The sequence below is a fragment of the Orcinus orca genome, chromosome 7, assembly GCF_937001465.1.
Source record: "Orcinus orca chromosome 7, mOrcOrc1.1, whole genome shotgun sequence".
Lineage (NCBI taxonomy): Eukaryota > Metazoa > Chordata > Mammalia > Artiodactyla > Delphinidae > Orcinus > Orcinus orca.
The window spans coordinates 19,394,952-19,417,938 of record NC_064565.1 but is presented as its reverse complement, the minus strand read 5'-3'; the positions used below and the strand labels follow the sequence as shown (position 1 = coordinate 19,417,938).

The following is a 22,987-nucleotide window of genomic DNA, read 5'->3' as shown; positions in this document are numbered from 1 at the left end:
AATAGAGCAGTGGCCAAGGAATCTGGAATAGCTTTTTATCAAATACCATACCAATAGATAATTTGTAGTTATCAAATAGTTGATACTGAAATGATAGTCATTGAATTAAAACATGAAAAAGAAATACCTGGTATAATTTTTTGAAAAAGACAAAGAAATGTTTGCTCTTAGACATAAGCAATCCAATATTGTCATCATAAGAATGATTACAATTAATAAAATATGTCAACAAAGTCAACTATTTAAGATAAATACACAAAAGTTGATCATTCATATGTATATATATATATATATATATATATAGCAGTAACTAATTTGAAGATCTAACAAAAAATTCTCAACATGATTTTTAAATTGGAATATCCAAACTTTAATTTAAACTGCTTACCAAGGTAATTGTGAGGGGGAAATATTAATTACACATATGTAACAAGAGCCAAACAGGAAACAAATAAATAGAAAGCCATACCAGTCTTCTTGAGCAGAAGAACAATGTTGTAATTGTCACAAATCTTCAAAAGTCCATTTATACTTTTAAACTAATGTCAAAAAAATACTACAAAGAAACACAAAAGACTCATGTTTATATTGAAGATTAAGACATTAGAACTAAATACTATTTTTAAAGCAAAGTTGATATGATGAGACTTGTGGACTCAGTTGAAGCTACAGATGATATGAAAACATGATAAAGCTGTAATAATTTTAAGCATGGTAAAATGATGGCACAGAATAAAGAAACAGACCCATGAACTAAAATAAATAGCCTTAGAAAAACCCAAGTATATATCAAATGCAATGATGTATTTTAAATGAAGTACCATAAAAATTGTCAGGGAAGGAGAAGATTTTTTAAAAAATACTGCTATAATTATTAAGCCAATTATTTTAAAAAATAATAAATGTTGTCTTTATATATTATTCTAAAACATATTCTAGAAGGATTACAGTATAAAAGTAATGGAAGAAGTCACAAAGTTGAAAACCCAACAGATTTGACTGAAAAATATTTAATAAGTCTGTACTTCAAAGGTATTATAAACCTATGTAAAAGATAATCAACAAACTGGAAAATTACATTTGCAAAGAATTTATACCAAATACAAGGTTAATTAGTTATACTTTCTAAAGAGCCTACAAAATTGAAATTAAAGTCCTTAATTTTCTGGTAATCAAATGATAATTCACAAAGTAAAATATATAATACAAATAGCAAATAATTATATATAAGACTTTGAACTTAGTAATCAAAGAAATTCACATTGAAACAATGGGATACCATCTTCACCTTTAAAATTAGCAATTATGTTTCTGTAAGTTTGATGAAGTATAAATTGGTACTGGTCTACAGGTTTTTCAACCATTCATCATTTTATTTATTCATCAAGCAAGTAATTGTTCAACACTTAATATGATTAAGGCTCATGGCATTCAACTCATAACTGCATCTTTCATTTCCTGTCTGCTCTTGCCTCTCAATAGGCCTGCCACCTTCATTTAGATGGATTTCTCTATGTTCCTTCAATTGCATTCCTCACATGCTGGCTTCTATCAGGCATAAAAGAACGTCTGTTGCATCGCTGGAGAAGCAAAGTGATTGTATTAGCTTGACTTGCTGCTGTAACAAAGTACTATAAACATAGTGAGCTAAAACAACACAAATTTCATATTTTACAGTTCTGGAGGTCAAAAATCAGAAAAGGGTCTCACTGGGCTAAAATAAGGGTCTTGGCAGGGTTGCACTCCTTTCTGGAGGCTCTAAGAGAGAATCCACTTTCTTGCCTTTTCGAAACTCTAGAGATTGCCAACATTCCTTGGCACGTGGCCCTGTTCCATAATCAAAACCAGTAATGATTAGTTGAGTCTTTCCTTTAATGCCGTCTCTCTGGTCCTAATTCTTCTGCTTCCCTCTTTCCCATTTAAGGACACTAGTGATTACATTGGACCACCCAGATAGCCCAAGATACTCTGTTTATTTTAATACCTGAAGTTTAGCAATCTTAGTTCCAGCTGCAACCTTGACATATAATATATTCACAGGTTCCCAGGGTTAGGATATGAACATATTTGGGGGCCATTATTTTGCCTATCATAGTGATATACAGGGAAAGAAATGAAACAACATAGATTTTTATTTATATAGTTCTGGTTTGGGATTTTCACTCATCACTTATGTTCTTTATCTGTGACATTGTGCAAGATTCATAATTTCTCTTAGACTCTGAGTCTTCACGTTTACCATAAGAAAAACAACCAAACAAGCTATAAGAATTATATAGATATGTGTACCATGTAGCACACAGCAAACATTTAATAAATGATGCCTATTATAATTATTCAAAAAGTTACCAATATTTTAGCTTTAAGACCAGTCATATTTCTACAGGGTATATTTATATGCAACCAATGAAGCAAATGTTTGACTCTGTGGCATCTAACTGACCATGCATCAAAAAATCCAACATCAGTTGCAAGCCAAGCATTGTACTAATGCCACCCAAACTAATATCTAAAATGCAGATGCCATATTTATTATGAACTTTAAAGATCCAATCAATGACATTTTTTAAAACACCCAAAATGTTATATATCATTTTGTTTCCAGGTGATTTAAATGTAAAAGAGTCTAACTTGTGAAACCAGAGAGATTATTAAAACAATTAACTGAAGTTGAGGAATGATTAAACAAGGTAATTGTGAAGGGGGAGAAAATAGTGTGCTAATCACAGTTATGTAACTAGTTGAAGTGGGATGGAGAGTAATATTTTTGGAATTATCTCTTATTACAGATTAAGTATGCATTTTCTGGGAATAATTCTGATTAATTTGTATGATGTTGCTCATTATTGTTTTCACTACTCATTTGGGATTAAAGAAAACATTTTGTTTTGGGGATATATTAGTTAATGCTTTTAGTTTTTTGGTATACTTCACATAGCATTATAACTATGCTTCATGATATAAATGAAAATAACAATGAAAGCGGGGCTTCCCTGGTGGCGCAGTAGTTGAGAGTCCGCCTGCTGATGCAGGGGACACGGGTTCGTGCCCCAGTCCAGGAAGATCCTACATGCAGCGGAGTGGCTAGGCCCGTGAGCCATGGCTGCTGAGCCTGCGTGTCCGGAGCCTGTGCTCCACAACGGGAGAGGCCACAGCAGTGAGAGGCCCGCGTATCGCAAAAAAAAAAGAAAATAATTTTGGGAAAAGAGCCACATATTTGGTGATGTGTAAAGCATAATACATCCGATGGTTCTCAATGTCAGTAAAGCAGCCTTGATATGGCTTTCTCAACTCCCTCTACCTGTCAAAATCCTGTCTGCTTTTTCCTCAATTCATTCAGTATAAGTCATTTTTATCCTACATTTTCATAGCTTTTACAGAACTATATTATAGCACAGTATTATTTAGATTCCCCCTCAAGTAGCTATTGCAATTCTTACATATGGGACCATGTCTTAATCACCTGGGATTTTTTAACCACCCCCCTAACATAGTAGCTTGTACTGTTCCCTGAACATATTGACATATTGCTACCCAGTAAATTCCAGCCAAATCAAAGTAGATCACTGAATCACATAGAGATGAAAGATCTGTAATAATAGAGCCATGAGACATAGATAAATATAAACAGGTGATAACTCAAAAGTCTTGACACTTCATTTTATTCGGTTTTGGAAATAGGCTTTATAAAATGCATTAGCCCTTTAAATCCCCTAATCCTTGATCAGCCATCTACACTTTGGGTGCTCGTAAAGTGGATCAGAGAACTCTCCAGGCCCAAAAACATATAGTATTATCTAGTAAGGTTTTTGGACCTCAGGCTCTGTGGGGTCTCTTATTTTGAAGAGCTGGGTTAGAACATTTGTGATCTCATCTGTAAAGACTACTCTGGTCCCTCCATCTTCAACCTGGAGTATTTCTATGCATTTGCTGGGCCTCCAAGCTCTTCCCTTAAGGACACAGTTTTCTATCTCACCAGAGAGAGGTTACACACTCAAATTCTTAAAGCCTACTGCCATAATTTGTGCAAAGATGTGCTTTGCACAGTCAACATTTTTTAAAAAAATAGTAAAATGAAAGAAAGAATCAGGATGTACCCAAGCAGAGTATTCACTCTCAAATGGATACAGGTATTATCATTCCCTGCTGCTACTGTTCACATTCATAGGATCTCTCTTGTCTCTGGATTCACGTAAGTTTTCAGTTTCTGGTAATTGGAAGAAAGGTACCCTAACCCACCACCTCAGGTACTCCATTATGGTGCTCACATTGCCTTTCAAGTTGATGGTGCTCTTTAGAGGCAATATGTGGCAGTGTATGTGTGTGTATAGGTCTGTTTCATTGCATCAGCTGTTTAAGAGGGAGGAGAAAAAAGAAATATTCAAATTAAGCAACCAAAAAATGAAAAAGAAAAAGTCATCCACACAAAAGAGAGAGCCTTAAGCTTTGCCCATACCATGGAAAATCTCTACATGTGGTAGCAAAGCCAGGTTTGTCTTCATGATCAGTGTCATTTCCTCCCCTTCCCCTGGGTGAGAGAGGGATTCTCCTGTAGACTCTAAAAGTTACTCTCAGTATTCAGTAGAATTCAGCTTTAACTTTCAAACCAAATAAAGACTTTGAAGACTCAATTCAGAAGCCCTTTAAAGTTCATCACTTGGGTTTTTCTTGGCTGATCTACACCTTCCTCTGCCCAAGCTTGGGAAGAAGGAACACATTTTCCTTAGTAAGATGATGAGAGGTAATGATAAATATTCTGAATCAAAAAATTGCTTTTCTTTTAAATATAAACTTGCATGAGGGAATGTAAATGATATATATTATAAATGAAACATTTTACTAAGTGCATGAGCCATCTTATTCAGCCACATATCACTGGAGCAGGAGTTTATATGCTACTTGAGTGAGACAAACCATAAATAAATAAATAAATAAATAAATAAAATAGAAAGCACAGTGAATTATTTTTGAAGATGGTGATAAGGATTATGGGTTAAAATCAAGCAGAAGAAAAAGATACAGAATGTCAGCATTAAGAGAAAGGTTTGCAATCTTAAGTAGGTTTATTAAGGGCAGGCTTTACTGAGAAATAATATCTGAGCAATACATAGGGGAAATATAAAAATACATACAAGAGTGAAATTCCAGAATGAAGAACACTACCAACCACTGTAGACTATAATAACAATGAAAGATGTAATAATAATAACAATAATAATAACTAATTTTACAATTGTATGGAAACACAAAAGACCCTGAATAGCCAAATCAATCTTGAGAAAGAAAAATGGAGCTGGAGGAGTCAAACTCCCTGACTTCAGACTATACTACAAAGCTACAGTAATCAAGAGAGTATGGTACTGGCACAAAAACAGAAGTATAGATCAATGGAACAGGATAGAAAGTCCAGAGATAAACCTATGCACTTATGGTCATCTTACAATGGAGAAAAGACAGTCTCTTTAATAAATGGTGCTGGGAAAACTGGACAGCTACATGTAAAAGAATGAAATTAGAACACACCCTAGCACCATATGCAAAAATAAACTCAAAATGGATTAAAGACTTAAATGAAAGGCCAGATACTATGAAACTTTTAAAGAAAAATAGAAGGAGAACACTCTCTGACATAAATTGCAGAAAGATCTTTTTCAATCCACCTCCTAGAGTAATGAAAATAAAAACAAAATAAACAAACGAGACCTAATTAAACTTAAAAGTTTTTGCACAGCAAAGGAAACCATAAACAAAACAAAAAGAAAACCCTCAGAATGAGAGAAAATATTTGCAAACAAAGCAACCGACAAGGGATTAATCTCCAAAATATACAAAGAGCTCATGCAGTTCAATATCAAAGAAAAAACAAACAACCCAATCAAAAAATGGGTGGAAGATCTAAATACATATTTCTCCAAAGAAGACCTAAAGATGGTTAAAAAGTGCGTAAAAAGTTGCTCAACATCACTAATTATTAGAGAAGTGCAAATCGAAACTACAATTAGGTATTACCTCACATGGGTCAGAATGGCCATCATCAAAAAATCTAAAAACAATAAATGCTGGAGAGGGTGTGGAGAAAAGGGAACCCTCCTACACTATTGGTGGGAATGCAAACTGGTACAGCCACTATGGAGAACAGTATGGAGATTCCTTAAAAAACTGAAAATAGAGTTGCCATATAATTCAGCAATCCCACTCCTGGGTATATATCTGAAGAAAACCATAATTTGAAAAGATATATGCACCCCAATGTTCATTGCAGCACTATTTACAATAGCCAGGACATGGAAGCAACCTGAATGTCCATTAACAGAGGAATGGATAAAGAAGATGTGGTATGTATATATACATATATATATATATATAATATATATGTATATGTATATATACACAAAATAATTCCTTTTGCAGCAACATAGATGGACTTAGAGATTCTCATACTCAGAAAGAGAAAGGCAAATATCATATGATATCACTTATATGTGGAATCTAAAAACAGGCTACAAATGAATTTATCTACAAAACCAAAATAGAGTTACAGAGGTAAAAAATAAACTTATGTTTACTGGGTGCGTAAAGAGTGAGGAGGGATAAATTGGAAGATTGGGATTGACACATACACACTACTATATATAAAATTGATAACTCATAAGGACCTACTGTATAGCAGAGGGAACTCTACTCAATACTCTGTAATGGCCTATATGTGAAAAGAATCTAAAAAAGAGTGGATATATATATATTTGTATTGATATACACCTGAAACTAACACAACATTGTAAATTAATTATACCCCAATAAAAACTTAAAAAACAAATTCTCTCTCCATTTAGCCCCATCTGCACTTACAAAAAAACAACTCACTCGAGTTATATATAAATTATCTAACCACAAATATACAAGATATCAGTTCTCTAGTGTTTTAATGGATTTTAAATGTCTTCAAAACATTCTGCTTTGATGTTTCAGTAAACATTATCCTATATTAAATGAACTGGGAGACAATTAAAGTTCCCAAAACTTTAATGTATTTTCCACCTCTTGTCCTTTCCAGGGCCATGAAATCTCCAGTATCAGTCACACTTAAATTAGTGTAAAAAAACTCATTATCAGTCACTAAAATTTTAACAGGCAAGAAAAAAAAAGAAAATGCATTTATTGAACCCACATTCAATGACAAGAACTTTACATGTATTACTTCATTCTAATCCTCACTAGGAAGACAAAATTTTTTTATGTATTATTTTCTCCATTTTATAGCTAAGAAAAAATTAGATTTAAGGAATTTAAATTACTTGTGCAAACTCACAGAGCTAAAAACCAAGACAAAAATCTATCATATATTATTTGCATAATCTCCATTGGGTAGCTAAAAACACTATGACTGGGAATTTAAATAACATCTAGAGTTGCACAGCTAAAGAGTGACAGAGTTACATAGTGTTGACTGGAAAAAACAAACAAACAAACAAACCAAAACTCCAAAACGTACAAGGTAAGAGCAGTGAGTTTCAGTTTAATGTATTCTATGCAGGGACTTTACTGAAGACTATAGCCCAGGAGACCGACTCTCAGATAGCTCTGAGGAAATGCTCAGAAGAGGTGGGGAGGGAGGAGCCAGGATATATACACATTTTTTTTTTACTGGGAAAAACATGTAGTCAAGCATCAAAAGAATACTGCTAATCAAAAAGAACAGACATCTCAAGATAATTATTTTAGTGCTTTTCTATATGTGGGAAGATGCAAGAATCTGGTATCATTAAAATTTTTCCTTAGATATATGTCTTAACAATCTAAGGGCCATGTATCTAAAGCACAGAGTGCTTCCTGGTTTTCTCCATCCTGAATTCCTCTAAGGGTGCACAGGCAATGGGCAACTGTGGTGGGTTGCAACTTAATCCTTGGAGAGCTGGAATGGAAGGCAACATTCTTTGTTTTACTGAGGGTTGCGAAGTATTTCATAAAGAATTTTTCCCCTGGTGCTAGGAATGCTCATTTCTAGGTCAAGTGAGGATTCACCTACAAAATTTCTCTGGGTCCTCTCTCTTTCTAGTCTATTATGATACAGGAAATGTTTCTTCTGTGTTGCTTTCTCCCACATCTAGAGTTGCACTATTAAAATTAATTTTATAGAGAGCTGTATATGTGACCGAAGGCCTCAAGACTTTTAGCCATCATTAGTTTTGTTAGAGACCTGGTTACACTTAGGGTAATGCAAGAAACAACAATCTTATAAAATAAGCAGATTATAAGTAACCTGTAATGCTAGTAGCATTAATACATTTATGGTACGTCAGAGAGAGCGACAAAGCATAAATAGTTTGAAAACAACAAAGAGAGAACAAATTAAAGCAATGATTAGTATAACTATTTGCAATCTGGATTGCAATAAGCCACCAAGTTTAGAAGGGAGCCAGCTGGGGAAGCCAAATTCTGGAGGGATCAGGTAGAGAGAAAAAGATAAATGTTTTATCTGCATTTACAAGGGCATATTTTATTAAATTGCTGCAAGTCATAGTTAGTGTAAAAGGTTTCCTCATATCTGGGAAATAAATATTAACAGCCAGTAATATTTCTGACAAAAAGTTATAAAATTATAAATTATATTAATCAGTTTATACAGTCCCATGTAATTAAGTTTTGATGATCGTGATTTTTTTGTGAGTATTTTATGAAGCTATCAAATTTTTCCTTAGCGTTTTAGAATTTCTTACCCAGTTCAGCAGTATGATCTAAAAGTCATCAGAAACCTATATTTGTCAAAAAGTCATTTTAATGAATCTTCTTGAAGAACTTTATTTTTGTAAAAGCATCAGAGTAAAACAATAACTGTCTATAAATGATAAAAGACTAAAAAATGGCTTGCTAAAAGATCTGATTACAATACAATTGACAAGGAAATTTGATTAGTTCTCTCACATACAACATTTTAAGGTAATAATTAGAATTATGACTGATAACTTACCAGGACATATCCAAATTTTAGTAACTTCATATAATAATATTTACCCATATGATATACTTAAGAAGTTTTATCATCAATGTTCCCCATGTAATTTAACATACCATATAAACCTAGTTAGTTTTGTATATCTCTTTGCGATGTTTCAGGGGCCTTCTATAGCATCCCAAAGTTAGCGAGAGGTCAAAAGAGCTACGTCTAGAATTTGATTTTGGGAAGTTTGTCAAAGATAAAAAAAGGTTTTAAAATAATTGGTCAAATAGATTCACAGATCACTGTGAAATAATACTTATCCACTTAACCAAAGTGACAAAATATTTAAAGGCAAAATACAGAAAGTTACAACAGTCCACTTAAAATGTAAAGAAAATTTTTAGAATCTGTTATCAAAAGCAAATCAATATTTCAAGAAAACTTTGTTCTTTTAACACAGAGAGAATACTAAATTTTTAGTTTTCTACCAGCTTACTTTTAATATTAAAGTGTATTTACTCAATTAAATTTTATTCTAATCTTAACCAGTCCTGACCATGCACAGAACTCCTTTCTCAGTGTTCCTTTCCCACAAACCTATAAAGTCCTTTTTTACATTCATATTTTGCATATGCTTCCCCTTTCTTTCTCTCTCTCCAGGACAAAATTACTTCCTTTTCCCTTAAAAAAAATACATTTCCATTCTTTAAACATTTTTCTTCTTCCATTGTGTACAAAGATGTTTTCCTTATTAATTTTAATAGTTTTACTTACATATATTAATTATAATTCTTAATCTATAAAAAAATTTCTAGTGAAGACAAAGAAGTGAACAATTATAAACTTTTACATTAGCATTCTGTAGATTAGCAAACTTATAAATACTATTTATGATTTTTTTTGAATTTTATTTTATTTATTTTTTTATACAGCAAGTTCTTATTAGTCATCCATTTTATATACATCAGTGTATACATATCAATCCCAATCTCCCAATTCATCACACCACCACCCCCATCTGCTGCTGCTTTCCCCCCTTGGTGTCCACACATTTGTTCTCTACACCTGTGTCTCAATGTCTGCCCTGCAAACTGGTTCATCTGTACCATTTTTCTACATTCCACATATATGCGTTAATATGCAATATTTGTTTTTCTCTTTCTAACTTACTTCACTCTGTATGACAGTCTCTAGATTCATCCACGTCTCTGCAAATGACCCAATATCGTTCCTTTTTATGTCTGAGTAATATTCCATTGTATATATGTACCACATCTTCTTTATGCATTTGTCTGTTGATGGGCATTTAGGTTGTTTCCATGACAGGCTATTATACATAGTGCTGCAATGACCATTGACGTGTGTGTGTCTTTTTGAATTACGGTTTTCTCTGGGTATATGCCCAGTAGTGGGATTGCTGGGTCCTATGGTAATTCTAGTTTTAGTTTTTTAAGGAACCTCCATACTGTTCTCCATAGTGGCTGTATCAATTTAAATTCCCACCAACAGTGCAACAGGGTTCCCTTTTCTCCACACCCTCTCCAGCATTTGTTGTTTGTAGATTTTCTGATGATGCCCATTCTAACTGGTGTGAGGTGATACCTCACTGTAGTTTTGATTTGCATTTCTCTAATAATTAGTGATGTTAAGCAGCTTTTCATGTGCTTCTTGGCCATCTGTATGTCCTCTTTGGAGAGAAGTGTCTATTTAAGTCTTCTACCCATCTTTTGATTGAGTTGTTTGTTTTTTTTAATATTGAGCTACATGAGCTGTTTATATATTTTGGAGATTAATCCTTTGTCCATTGATTCATTTGTAAATATTTTCTCCCATTCTGACGGCTGTCTTTTCGTCTTGTTTGCAGTTTCCTTTGCTTTGCAAAAGCTTTTAAGTTTTATTAGGTCCCACTTGTTTATTATTTTTTTTTATTTCTATTACTCTAGGAGGTGGATCAAAAAATAGCTTGCTTTGATTTATGTCATAGAGTGTTCTGCCTATGTTTTCCTCTAAGAGTTTTATAGTGTCTGATCTTACATTTAGGTCTCTAATCCATTTTGAGTTTATTTTTGTGTATGGTGTTAGGGAGTGTTCTAATTTCATTCCTTTACATGAAGCTGTCCAGTTTTCCCAGAACCACTTATTGAAGAGACTGTCTTTTCTCCATTGTATATCCTTGCCTCCTTTTTCATAGATTAGTTGACCATAGGTACATTGGTTTATCTCTGGGCTTTCAATCCTGTTCCATTGATCTATGTTTCCATTCTTGTGCTAGTGCCATATTGTCTTGATTACTGTAGCATAGTAGTATAGCCTGAGGTCAGGGAGTCTGATTCCTCCAGCTCTGCTTTTTCCCTCAGGACTGCTTTGACTATTTGAGGTCTTTTGTGTCTCCATAAAAATTTTAAGATTTTTTGTTCTAGTTCTGTAAAAAATGCCATTGGTAATTTGATAGGGATTGCATTGTATCTGTAGATTGCTTTGGGTAGTATAGTCATTTTCCCATTTTCCCATTTCTTCCAGTCCAAGAACATGGTATATCTCTCCATCTGTTGTTATCGTCTTTAATTTCTTTCAACAGTGTCTTATAGTTTTCTGCATACATGTCTTTTGCCTCCCTAGGTAGGTTTATTCCTTGGTACCTTATTCTTTTTGTTGCAATGGTAAATGGGAATGTTTCCTTAATTTCTCTTTCAGATTTTTCATCATTAGTGAATAAGAATGCAGGAGATTTCTGTGCATTAGTTTTGTATCCTGCAACTTTACCAAATTCATTGATTAGCTCTAGTAGTTTTCTGGTGGTATCTTTAGGGTTATCTATGTATAGTATCATGACATCTGCAAACAGTGACAGTTTTACTTCTTTTCCAATTTGTATTCCTTCTTTTTCTGCTTCTTCTCTGATTGCCATGGCTAAGGCTTCCAAAACTGTGTTGAATAATAGTGGCGAGAGTGGACATCCTTGTCTTCTTCCTGATCTTAGAAGAAATGCTTTCAGTTTTTCACCATTGAGAACAATGTTTGCTGTGGATTTTTCATATATGACCTTTATTATGTTGAGGTAGGTTTCCTCTTTGCCCCCTTTCTGGAGATTTTTTTTACCATAAATGGGTGTTAAATTTTGTTGAAAGCTTTTTCTGTATCTATTGAGATGATCATATGCTTTTTATTTCTTCAATTTGTTAATATGGTGTATCACATTGATTGATTTGCATATACTGAAGAAAACTTCCATCCCTTGGATAAATCCCACTTGATCATCATGTATTATCCTTTTAATGTGTTGTTGGATTCTGTTTGCTAGTATTTTGTTGAGGATTTTTGCATCTATATTCATCAGTGATATTGGTCTGTAATTTTCTTTTTTTGTAATATCTTTGTCTGGTTTTGGTATCAGGGTGATGGTGGCCTCGTAGAATGAGTTTGGGAGTGTTCCTTCCTCTGCAATTTTTTTTTAAATTAATTAATTAATTTTTTTTTGAGGTACGCAGGCCTCTCACTGCTGTGGCCTCTCCCATTGTGGAGCACTGGCTCCGGACGTGCAGGCTCAGTGGCCATGGCTCACAGGACCAGCCGCTCCACGGCATGTGGGATCTTCCCGGACTGGGGCACGTACCCGTATCTCCTGCATTGGCAGGCAGACTCTCAACCACTGTGCCACCAGGGAAGCCCTGCAAGTTTTTGGAAGGGTTTGAGAAGGATGGGTGTTAGCTCTTATCTAAATGTTTGATAGAATTCACCTGTGAAGCCATCTGGTCCTGGACTTTTGTTTGTTGGAGGATTTTTAATCACAGTTTCGATTTCATTACTTGTGATTGGTCTGTTCATATTTTCTATTCCTTCCTGCTTCAGTCTTGGAAGGTTATACCTTTCTAAGGATTTGTCCATTTCTTCCAGGTTGTCCATGTTATTGTCATAGAGTTGCTTGTAGTAGTCTCTTAGGATGCTTTGTATTTCTGCAGTGTCTATTTTAACTTTTCCTTTTTCATTTCTAATTTTACTGATTTGAGTCCTCTCCCTCTTTATCTTGATGAGTGTGGCTAATGGTTTATCAATTTTGTTTATCTTCTCAAAGAACCAGCTTTTAGCTTTATTGATCTTTGCTATTGTTTTCTTTGTTTCTATTTCATTTATTTCTGTTTTGATCTTTATGATTTCTTTCCTTCTGTTAACTTTGGGTTTTGTTTGTTCTTATTTCTCTAGTTCCTTTATGTGTAAGGTTAGATTGTTTATTTGAGATATTTCTTCTTTCTTGAGGTAGGTAGGTTTCCATAGGTGTAAACTTCCATCTTAGAACTGCTTTTGCTGCATCCCATAGGTTTTGCATCATCATGTTTTCATTATCATTTTTCTCTAGGCATTTTTTGATTTCCCCTTTGATTTCTTCAGGGATCTCTTGGTTATTTAGTAATGTATTGTTTAGCCTCCATGTGTTTGTGTTTTTTTTTTCCCATTTTTTTCCCTGTAGTTGATTTCTAACCTCATAACATTGTGGTCAGAAAAGATGATTGATATGATTTCAATTTTCTTAAATTTACTGAGCCTCGATTTGTATCCCAAGATGTGATCTATCCTGGAGAATGTCCCATGCACACTTGAGAAGAAAGTGTAATCTGCTGTGTTTGGATGGAATGTCTTATAAATATCAATTAAATCTATCTGGTCTATTTTGTCATTTAAAGCTTGTATTTCCTTATTAATTTTGTGTCTGGATGATCTGTCCATTGGTAAAAGTGAGGTGTTAAAATCCCCCACTATTATTGTGCTACTGTAGATTTCCTCTTTTATAGTTGTTAGCAGTTGTCTTATGTATTGAGGTGCTCCTATGTTGGGTGTATATATATTTATAATTGTTATATCTTCATCTTGGATTGATCCCTTGATCATTATTTAGTGTCTTTCCTTGTCTCTTGTAACATTCCTTATTTTAAAGTCTATTTTTTTCTGATATGAGTATTCTAGTCTATCTTTCTTTTGATTTCCATTTGCATGGAATATCTTTTTCCATCCCCTCACTTTCAATCTGAATGTGTCCCTAGGTCTGAAGTGGGTCTCTTGTAGACAGCATATATATTGGTCTTGTTTTTGTAATCATTCAGCAAGCCTGTGCCTTTTGGTTAGAGCATTTAATTCATTCATGTTTAAGGTAATTATCGATATGTATGTTCCTATTACCATTTTCTTAATTGTTTTGGGTTTGTTTTTGTAGGTCCTTTTTTTCTCTTGTGTTTCCTGCTTAGAGAAGTTCCTTTAGCATTTGTTGTAGAGCTGGTTTCGTGGTGCTGAATTGTCTTAGCTTTTGCTTGTCTGTAAAGCTTTTGATTTCTCCATCTAATCTGAATGAGATCCTTTCCAGGTACAGTAATCTTGGTTGTAGGTTCCTCCCTTTCATCTCTTTAAGTATATCATGCCACTGCCTTCTGGCTTGTAGAGTTTCTGCTGAGAAATCAGCTGTTAACCTTATGGGAGTTCTCTTGTATGTTATTTGTCATTTTTCCCTTGCTGCTTTCAATAATTTTTCTTTGCCTTTAATTTTTGCCAATTTGATTACTATGTGTCTTGGCATGTTTCTCCTTGGGTTTATCCTGTATGGGACTCTCTGCACTTCCTCGACTTGGGTGGCTATTTCCTTTCCCATGTTAAGGAATTTTTCAACTATAATCTCTTTAAATATTTTCTTGGGTCCTTTCTCTCTCTCTTCTCCTTTTGGGGCCCATAGAATGTGAATGTTGTTGCGTTTAATGTTGTCGCAGAGGTCTCTTAGGCTGTCTTCATTTGTTTTCATACTTTTTTCTTTATTCTGTTCTACAGCAGTGAATTCCACCATTTTGTCTTTGAGTTCACTTATCCGTCCTTCTGCCTCAGTTATTCTGCTGATTCTTTCTAGTGTATTTTTCATTTCAGTTATTGTATTGTTCATCTCTGTTTGTTTGTTCTTTAATTCTTCTAGTTCTTTGTTAAACAACTTCTCGATCTTTGCCTCCATTCTTTTTCCGAGGTCCTGGATCATCTTCACTACCATTATTCTGAATGCTTTTTCTGGGAGGTTGCCTATCTCCACTTCATATAATTGTTTTTCTGGGGTTTTATCTTGTTCCTTCATCTTGTACATAGCTCTCTGACTTTTCATTTTGTCTATCTTTCTGTGAATGTGGTTTTCATTCCACAGGCTGCAGGATTGTAGTTCTTCTTGCTTCTGCTGTCTGCTCTCTGTTGGATGAGGTTATCTAAGAGTCTTGTGCAAGTTTCCTGAATGGAAGGACAGGTGGTGGGTAGAGCTGGCTGCTGCTTTGGTGGGCTGAGCTCAGTAAATCTTTAATCCACTTCCCTGCTGATGGGTGGGGCTTGGTTCCCTCCTTGTTGGTTGTTTGGCCTGAGGCAATCCAACACTGGAGCCTACCTGGGCTCTTTGGTGGGGCTAATGGTGGACTCTGGGAGGGCTCACGACAAGGTGTACTTCCCAGAACTTCTGCTGCCCGTGTCCTTGTCCTCATGGTGAGACACAGCCACCCCCCACCTCTGCAGGAGACCCTCTGACACTAGCAGGTAGGTCTGGTTCCATCTCCTATGGGGTCACTGCTCCATCCCCTGGTTCCCCATGTGCACACTACTTTGTGTGCGCCCTCCAAGAGTTGAATCTCTGTTTCACCCAGTCCTGTCAAAATCCTGCAATCAAATCCCGCTAACCTTCAAAGTCTGATTCTCTAGGAATTCCTCCTCCAGTGGCCAGACCCCCAGCTTGGGAAATCTGACGTTGGGCTCAGAACCTTCACTCCAGTGGGTGGTCTTCTATGATATAAGTGTTCTCCAGTTTGTGAATCACACACGCAGTGTTATGGGATTTGATTTTATTGTGATTTCACCCCTCCTACCATCTCATTGTGGCTTCTGCTTTGTCTTTGGATGTGGCATATCTTTTTTGGTGAGTTTCAGTGTCTCCCTGTCAATGATTGTTCAACAGTTAGTTGTGATTCTGGTGTTCTTGCAAGAGGGAGTGAGAGCACATCCTTCTACTCCGCCATCTTGAACCAATCCCCTATTTATGATTTTTAAAAACATGTGCTTTTATTAGAAAAAATTTATGTGTGACACCCAACACATCTATTAATAGTCTTAAATACCTTTAGTTTCTCTGTAAAAATTATGTTTAATAATTAATATTTCAGAATCTTATTTTATCTAGATATTTAATACACTTCCATCATTTAACTTAACTTAGCAAAACTCTTAAAGTTTCAAGTTACCAAAAATCTGAAGAAACTCTTTTTAAGTAGACACACCAAATTTCCATATTAAAAAAAAATGTATTCTGAAAGAGTTCACATAAAAGCTTTTATCTCATTTCTATCTACTTAATTAATTTGTTCTCAACAAGTATATTTAGATTACCCATGAAAATTTCATGAGGTATTACAACAAGTCGGCCATCATCTCAAGCTATTTTTCTTTTTTTTTCTGATAAATTTTGTACCATAGATAATATGACCTTATTTGACTTTTAATAAACCTAGTTGCAATAAAAGTAAGATACGTTTGTATTAATTAAACCAACAAACTTAAACTTTAATACTAAACATTAATTTAATATTGAATATTTCTCAGATCACATGAACTTGAAATTAATTTGGGTTAGTTTCTATTACATTGAGAAATATTTAATTTATCATTGCTTACTTTTAAGTCAATTAAGTAGAGTTCTTTTACAAATTAATTTTGATAATACCACACAGAGGTAGAGACATATCTACAGTGTACACACAGACATATAGACAGACAAAATAAGAGATCATAATGCTTCATTTTTAAAAGTTATGAAGAAAGTGTTACAATATAACCTTACTAATTTATAATAACAGTTGGAATAAGTTGTTTATCTGCTCAGAAGGCTAAGGCTTTTTACTAGTCACAGAAAAAATTTTTAAGGTATTTGTTCTTGATAAAGCCTTAAGGAGACTGTGAATCAGATTTTGAGTGAGGAAGACTTTCAAGCAGTTTGAGTTTTAAAAAGCTTCTTCTCCCCCACCCACGCCCCACCACTTTTTTTTTCCTTTTGGTTTTAAGTTCTTCATGATTGAGTTAACCAGGCTTAGTCTCAGGTCACTGTGGGCTGTATTTACATTTCTGATTTGTAAAGATTTGCAAGACAAAGACAGTTGCTTTTAATTCCCCAAAGAACTGGGCTGCCGCCTAAATGAGAGCAAAGATTGATTGGTCTAACTACATTTAAAAATTTTTGTTTCTTTACATCTGTGAAAAAATTTCCAACTAAATTGGAAATCAAAAGACTTCTATGTTCTAGAGCTTTAGGGTTTAGTGTATCAAGCCTTCAAAAGTTTGCACACGGCATTCAACAAAGGCCGTCTTTCTGAGCTCACAAGTCAAACCCAGGCCAATTCACCATAAGGGAAAAAAGAAACAAACAAACAAACAAAAAACACTACATTATTGCTTTTATTAGTCCCTGAATATTAGCTCCTAGTTTTTACCTCATACTATGTGGGCTCAGGTAACCCTATTGTTTTTCTTTAGCATGTTTAAATAATATTGCCTGGGAGGTGGATATAAATGCCTTGTTTTATAATAGCAGGCAGAGGAAGCATTCCCCAGTGAAACATACTGTCCGTCCCCAAATATAATCAGGCAAAAGAGATGCAACCACTGTACTTAAAGTCTCTTATACCTTTAACTTTACCCTCCATTAGGACTCCACTAGCAAGTCTTGGTCTTACGAGTCATCTCAGAAACTTCCTTTCCATCTCTTGGCCATTTTATCTATTTTTTGTATGAAAAGCTTTGGGGTCCACAGTGAGGGGTCAAGCCAAAAGATCCAGGCCCTTTTGTCAATCTTTAACTTGCTTAATTCGCTTTTGCCCCCAAGCAATTGCTGACCAGATATCTTGGTGTCATTTTTTTTTTTTCTTTCTGTCTTTTAAATTTTTCTAAATTGGGGTAAATGGAGCAAACTTGTTTGGAGCCCTTTAATGTTGGGGGGTAACTAATAGGGTGTCCCTTTGACCCATCCAACCTTAGGTAGTGTTGTATCAAAACTTTTGTTTTAATCTAATCAGTGTCCATTTTATTTATCCTATTTCTTAATAACCATATGAAGATTTCCATCCTGCTGGGATGAGTCCCTTTAAAATGTCCACCTTTTTGGGAAGAAGTTTCTTGACTTTCCCCTCAGCTTCTTCCTGTTCCCTTTTTAATCAGCCTGATTAACACTAATTGACCTTATGTTCTGTATATGTGAGACCCATTGAGGGAAAGCTGAAACCACAAAAAAGGCATCTCAAACTGTTTTTTGGGTTTTTTTTTGATTAAGAAAGTTCTTAAGGTTATCTGTTATATATCTTTGTATCCACCTTTTGATTTTGTCTTTCCATAGGTACCAATAAAGCAGCTGTTTATAAATGAGAGTTCTCTGAAGTTTACCAGTTTAGAAGTTTTTCCAATTTAAAGGATCCATCATCTGGCCATTTATGACTAGCATTTTAATAGGAACTCAAATCAATAAGATGCAAGTGGTGTCTCCACAAGAGAGAGCAAAGTTTGCAACCTTCACAAGATCCAGAAAGTTTACTCCCAAAAATAGTCTAAGAAAGTAAAGGCCTTCATTGTACAGGCAGATACAATCAAGGTTGAGATGATAGAGGCCCCTTATGGGCTGGGACCCCTTATGATAAATTTCTCTTACGGCTGGTATGGCCAGACAAAGAGACTACTTGGAATCTCAGTCTATTTGATTGGCTGCCAAATATACACTGTATGTGTACCTTTCTGATGGCAGAGACCAAGCTCTCAAAACACAGAATGAGATGCCTATGAAGATCAGGTAGAACATTTACAGCTCAAGGACACAGGGGGAGAAATGTAAGCTCCTCCTAGAAGAGCCTTTGTTCCTTTAAGGTCAAAATTTTGAAAAGATATTTTATCAAGCCTGCTATCTCTAACTGCGTATGCAAAAACCAGTTTGGAATGTCAAAATAGCCCCATCTTGGTCATTTTTAGGGTGATATTTCCTTAGTTTCTAATTAAGAAATTACTTGCAAGTGTAAGCTCCCTACATATTGTGCATGAACCTGGCTGGGGTGTTAGTCTGAGACTGGTAACCTGTCATCTATCTTTCTTTTGTTTTGAAAGCTTTGTTTCCCATTCTTCGGTTGGTTTGTAGAGATAAAATCACTATTGATAATTGTGTGATGGGCTGATGTGCTGTTTGTGAGCTTAATTCTTCTGGGTGTCTCCCTATAGTCATTTCAGCTCTTTTATGTGTCTTCTCTAAGACCACCATAGGTGCTCAGAGTACTAGGTGACCAATTTTTTGTACCTCCCCAGACTAGTGTAGTTTTAGTTAGTGAGTGGGTTTCCGTATGAGATCACTCTAACAAGTTTCTCAGTTGCCTGAGAAAGCTGTAGCCCGTTAGGAGGATATGCATCCCTTTTCTTTGGAGCTGGGGGTGCTCATTTGGTATCTTTACTTCTATTCTAACAAACTCTATTGAAATAGCTGAATTGAAGAAAGACATCAGATCAGCCTTCTATCTAATCACCCAGCCCAAACCACCTCAGCGTCTCTGAGCAACACCCTCCCAGCCTTTGCTCAATTGGGGTAACCCAGGTACCTCTTCTTGAAGTTAAGTTCAAAGAAAACCTACTTCTCACAGCAAAGAGTTTATCCACTGCTGAATAAAACTGAGGATCATCAACAAATTACAGGAGATCCAAGATCAGGAAAGACTCCCCCAAATTCACGTGGGCTTGCCAAGGAGGCAGATGGGCAAAAGGGTCTCTTGTTTGTACCAAGGATTTGGATCCTCATAGAGTTCAGGCAAGGAGAGAAGTTTACGCTGGGTCCCTTTATGGTCCCCAAAACTGTTGACTGAAAGAAAAAAAAAGCACAGCATGAGAGTGGTGAATTTCAGTTTTATTTGAGGACCTTACTGAGGACTATAGCTTGGAAGACAGACTCTCAGATAGATCTGAGGAACTTCTCCAAAGAAGCAGAGGAGCCAGATATATAATATATGAATTTTTTGTTGTGAAATACATGTAGTCAAGCACAAAAAGTTTACTGCTAATCACAAAGAACAGACACCTCACATTCATAATTGTAGTGTTTTTCTATATATGGGAAGATGCAAGAATCTGGGGTCATTACAATTTTCCCTTAGATATGCATCTTAACTATCTAGGGCCCTGAATATTTCCTGTTTTCTCCATCCTGAATCCCCTCAGCGCTCACTGTCAGTGGTCAACTGCACTTAGGTAGCAACTGAAGCCTTATAGAACTGGAATGATGGACAACATTTTTTGTTTTACAATAGTATTGAGCCCCAGATCATGCATATTCTCCAAGAAGTCAAGCTGTCTCTAATGCATTCTGAAAAAAACAGGAAAGAGACCGTTTCATTGGCAATTAGAGAAGTGCAATTATTCAAGGTATTTGATGACTTGGGGCCATCTATAGATTGCACCATGAGGCAATACAAAGTCAGTCTTCACATGAATGGTGCCAATACTGCATGCCAGGTTGTTGGGAGATGGAATGCGCTGAGATGGTTTCTTCGTAGAAGTGTAGTTTAATGGAGCCTGGAATATGTGGGAAAGTTTCATACTGAGGAAGACTGGGAACCAGGAAAAAAATGAGGAGCAGGGCAAGGGCTGGTACTAAAATGGCATCACAAAGAAATGCAGGGGTCCTGAAAGAAGAGTGTGTCTGCCTTGCATTTTTTCCCAGTGCCAGCCCTGCTTAACATTGATGGAATAATTATTGGGGCCCAATTATACAGTAAGCTGAGGTGATTTATGATGCTCTACAACCAGCACTGAATCAACCTGTCTCAGTAGCTGTAAGTCTGCATAAAGTTTTAATTACGAACATCAGAAGTTGGTCAGAGCATATGGAGAAAAATGGATTATGAATTTATGATGCAGTGAATTTCCCTGCTGAGTGACTCTTCCCCTGATCAGGGTCTGGTGACAGGATGACAAAAAGGCATGTAGGAGAAGCCAGATGCTTGACAAAGCATCTACTACCTTTTAAAAGTGAGACTGGGGGCTGGAGCTGTGGGAATGTGTCAGAGGGAGTGCCAACGGATGTCATTTGGCTTTGTGACATTCTAATTCTGACCTCAGATGAGATGTAGCTACTAGTGTTGTGACATGACACGCTCTTCCAGATTGGCATATGACAGGGTAGAATTGTGCCAGGGAATGGTCTTGGCTTGCCTAGCAATTCTTTCAACTCTTCCTATATAAGAGGATTTCTTAAATTGATGAGCTATTCACTATATTTTCTCTTTAGGCTCAGTAAGCATTTATTGAGAGCCTATTATCTGCCAGACATCCAACAACCAGTCTGTTTGGGTGTGCAGAGGCCTGAGTGCCTGGCACACCTAGGGACAGGTTTGCAGGGTCATCACAAATGCAGAATTCCCGGAGGGAGTGGTTGAGTCTCTGACTGCAAGACACACAACTTCTCCCTTGGCTTCTTCCTCCTTCCTTTATATTCCCCACAAGTGTCGATCTATAAACTTCCTGCAGGTTAATCTCCATCTCAGATTTGACTTCCTAGGGATGCTGACTTTCAAAACTCAGCCTCTCATTGGTAGACCCCTCAGTTTCCTGGGTGAGCACCCAGAGCCTTATATACAATTTGGTAAAATGGAAAAGCATATTCATTTGTTCTTATGCCCATTAATCATGTATTTATTTAAGCACATTTCATTACAGTGCTTATCATGTAGCAAGCACTGTGTTAGGCTTTAAGGGGACAGAGATGAAAGAAAGTTCAGCGCTGAAATAGTGTTCAGCGTCATGGAGAATACAGACAAACGATAACCGCCTAGTATGGTAAAGAGTATGGTACAGTCAGGCACAGGGAGCTGTGGGAACGCTGAGGAGGAACACCCACCTCAATATGAATATTGGGGAGAGAGTCAAAGAAGTTTCTGGAAATGGGAGCAGTTGACTCAAGTAGGAGTGTTGGCCGTATGCTCTTCTGGCTGATCACACACTGAGGGAAGTAATCAGCGAAGAAAAAAGACAGGCTCTGCCAGCTGGTCCTACAACCGACCAAGCGGATGCTCACGTATGCACAGACAGGCAGAAGGCCCTGCACTAACATTTCAGAAAAAGGCCACCCACCTCCTCAGGCTGTGCATCTGTGACTCACCTTGAGTCTCAGATCCTGGTTTCTCCTGGATTAAAATTCCAATTTAACAATCACAGTGTGTAATTGATACGCCCCACCCCTGGATTATGCAGAAGGATTGTCTTGTCCATACCTAATAAGCAAGAAAGTTGACAATCACTGCAGCAAGGTCACTAAACATGTGTGATTGAATAGTGTGAATGTCTCCAAACACCCAGGGCAAGAGAAGCACGTGGTTATTGACACTAATCTCTGTGTAAAGGGCTCACCTGCTGGGATTACACACCTTGTCATGTTTCTCATATCAACCACTACTGCACACTCCAAATTTAAGCTGATGATAAATTAATAAATAGAATTTAGTTTGAGACTGAGGCACAGGGCTTCAACCTCCTTTTTAACTCTGGCTGCTTGAGAGATACCCCTCTAATTAATTTATTTTTAAAAAAATCTTTAAAGTTATTTCATAATGAAGCCAATCTAATCCTGTCTCCTTCTGAATATACGTATATGTATAAAACATCGGTAAATAGATAGGTAGATAGATATTCAGCAATCCCACCCCAGTTCAATGTAGCCCATTTGAGGCTAAAGGGAAGACCTAAAAGACTTAAGAGGGTAAACAATCCAATGAGCCACACGATGTTCTGAAAATATACTGCCCTGTATATCTGGAGATCAATTTTTCTAAATTGGTTTCAAACAAACAAATGAATAAAACAACTCGCTGATGTTTGCACTGTTAGAAAAGGGTTAAAGCGGTTACACTTTATAATATATTGAGGCAATCACATTGCAGAGTTGCAATTTATTATTTCTCTCAAATATGTAGATAGGTATTATATTTAATGTGGGAGCTGGTGAATGCTTATGATAGACGGAGCAGATACAAGACAAAA

The 22,987-nt window shown here is 36.0% G+C and overlaps 1 long non-coding RNA gene across 1 annotated transcript in view; it reads right to left on the bottom strand.

Moving 5' to 3' along the window:
• Positions 1-22,389, bottom strand: part of LOC125965056 (uncharacterized) — a 98,121-nt gene extending 75,732 nt beyond the window's left edge. The window contains exons 1-2 of the long non-coding RNA XR_007478538.1: positions 22,375-22,389; positions 14,395-14,493 (exon numbers count right to left, since the gene is read on the bottom strand). This is a non-coding gene — a long non-coding RNA (uncharacterized LOC125965056). The remainder of the gene's footprint in view (positions 1-14,394; positions 14,494-22,374) is intronic.
• Positions 22,390-22,987: the final 598 nt, after the last annotated feature.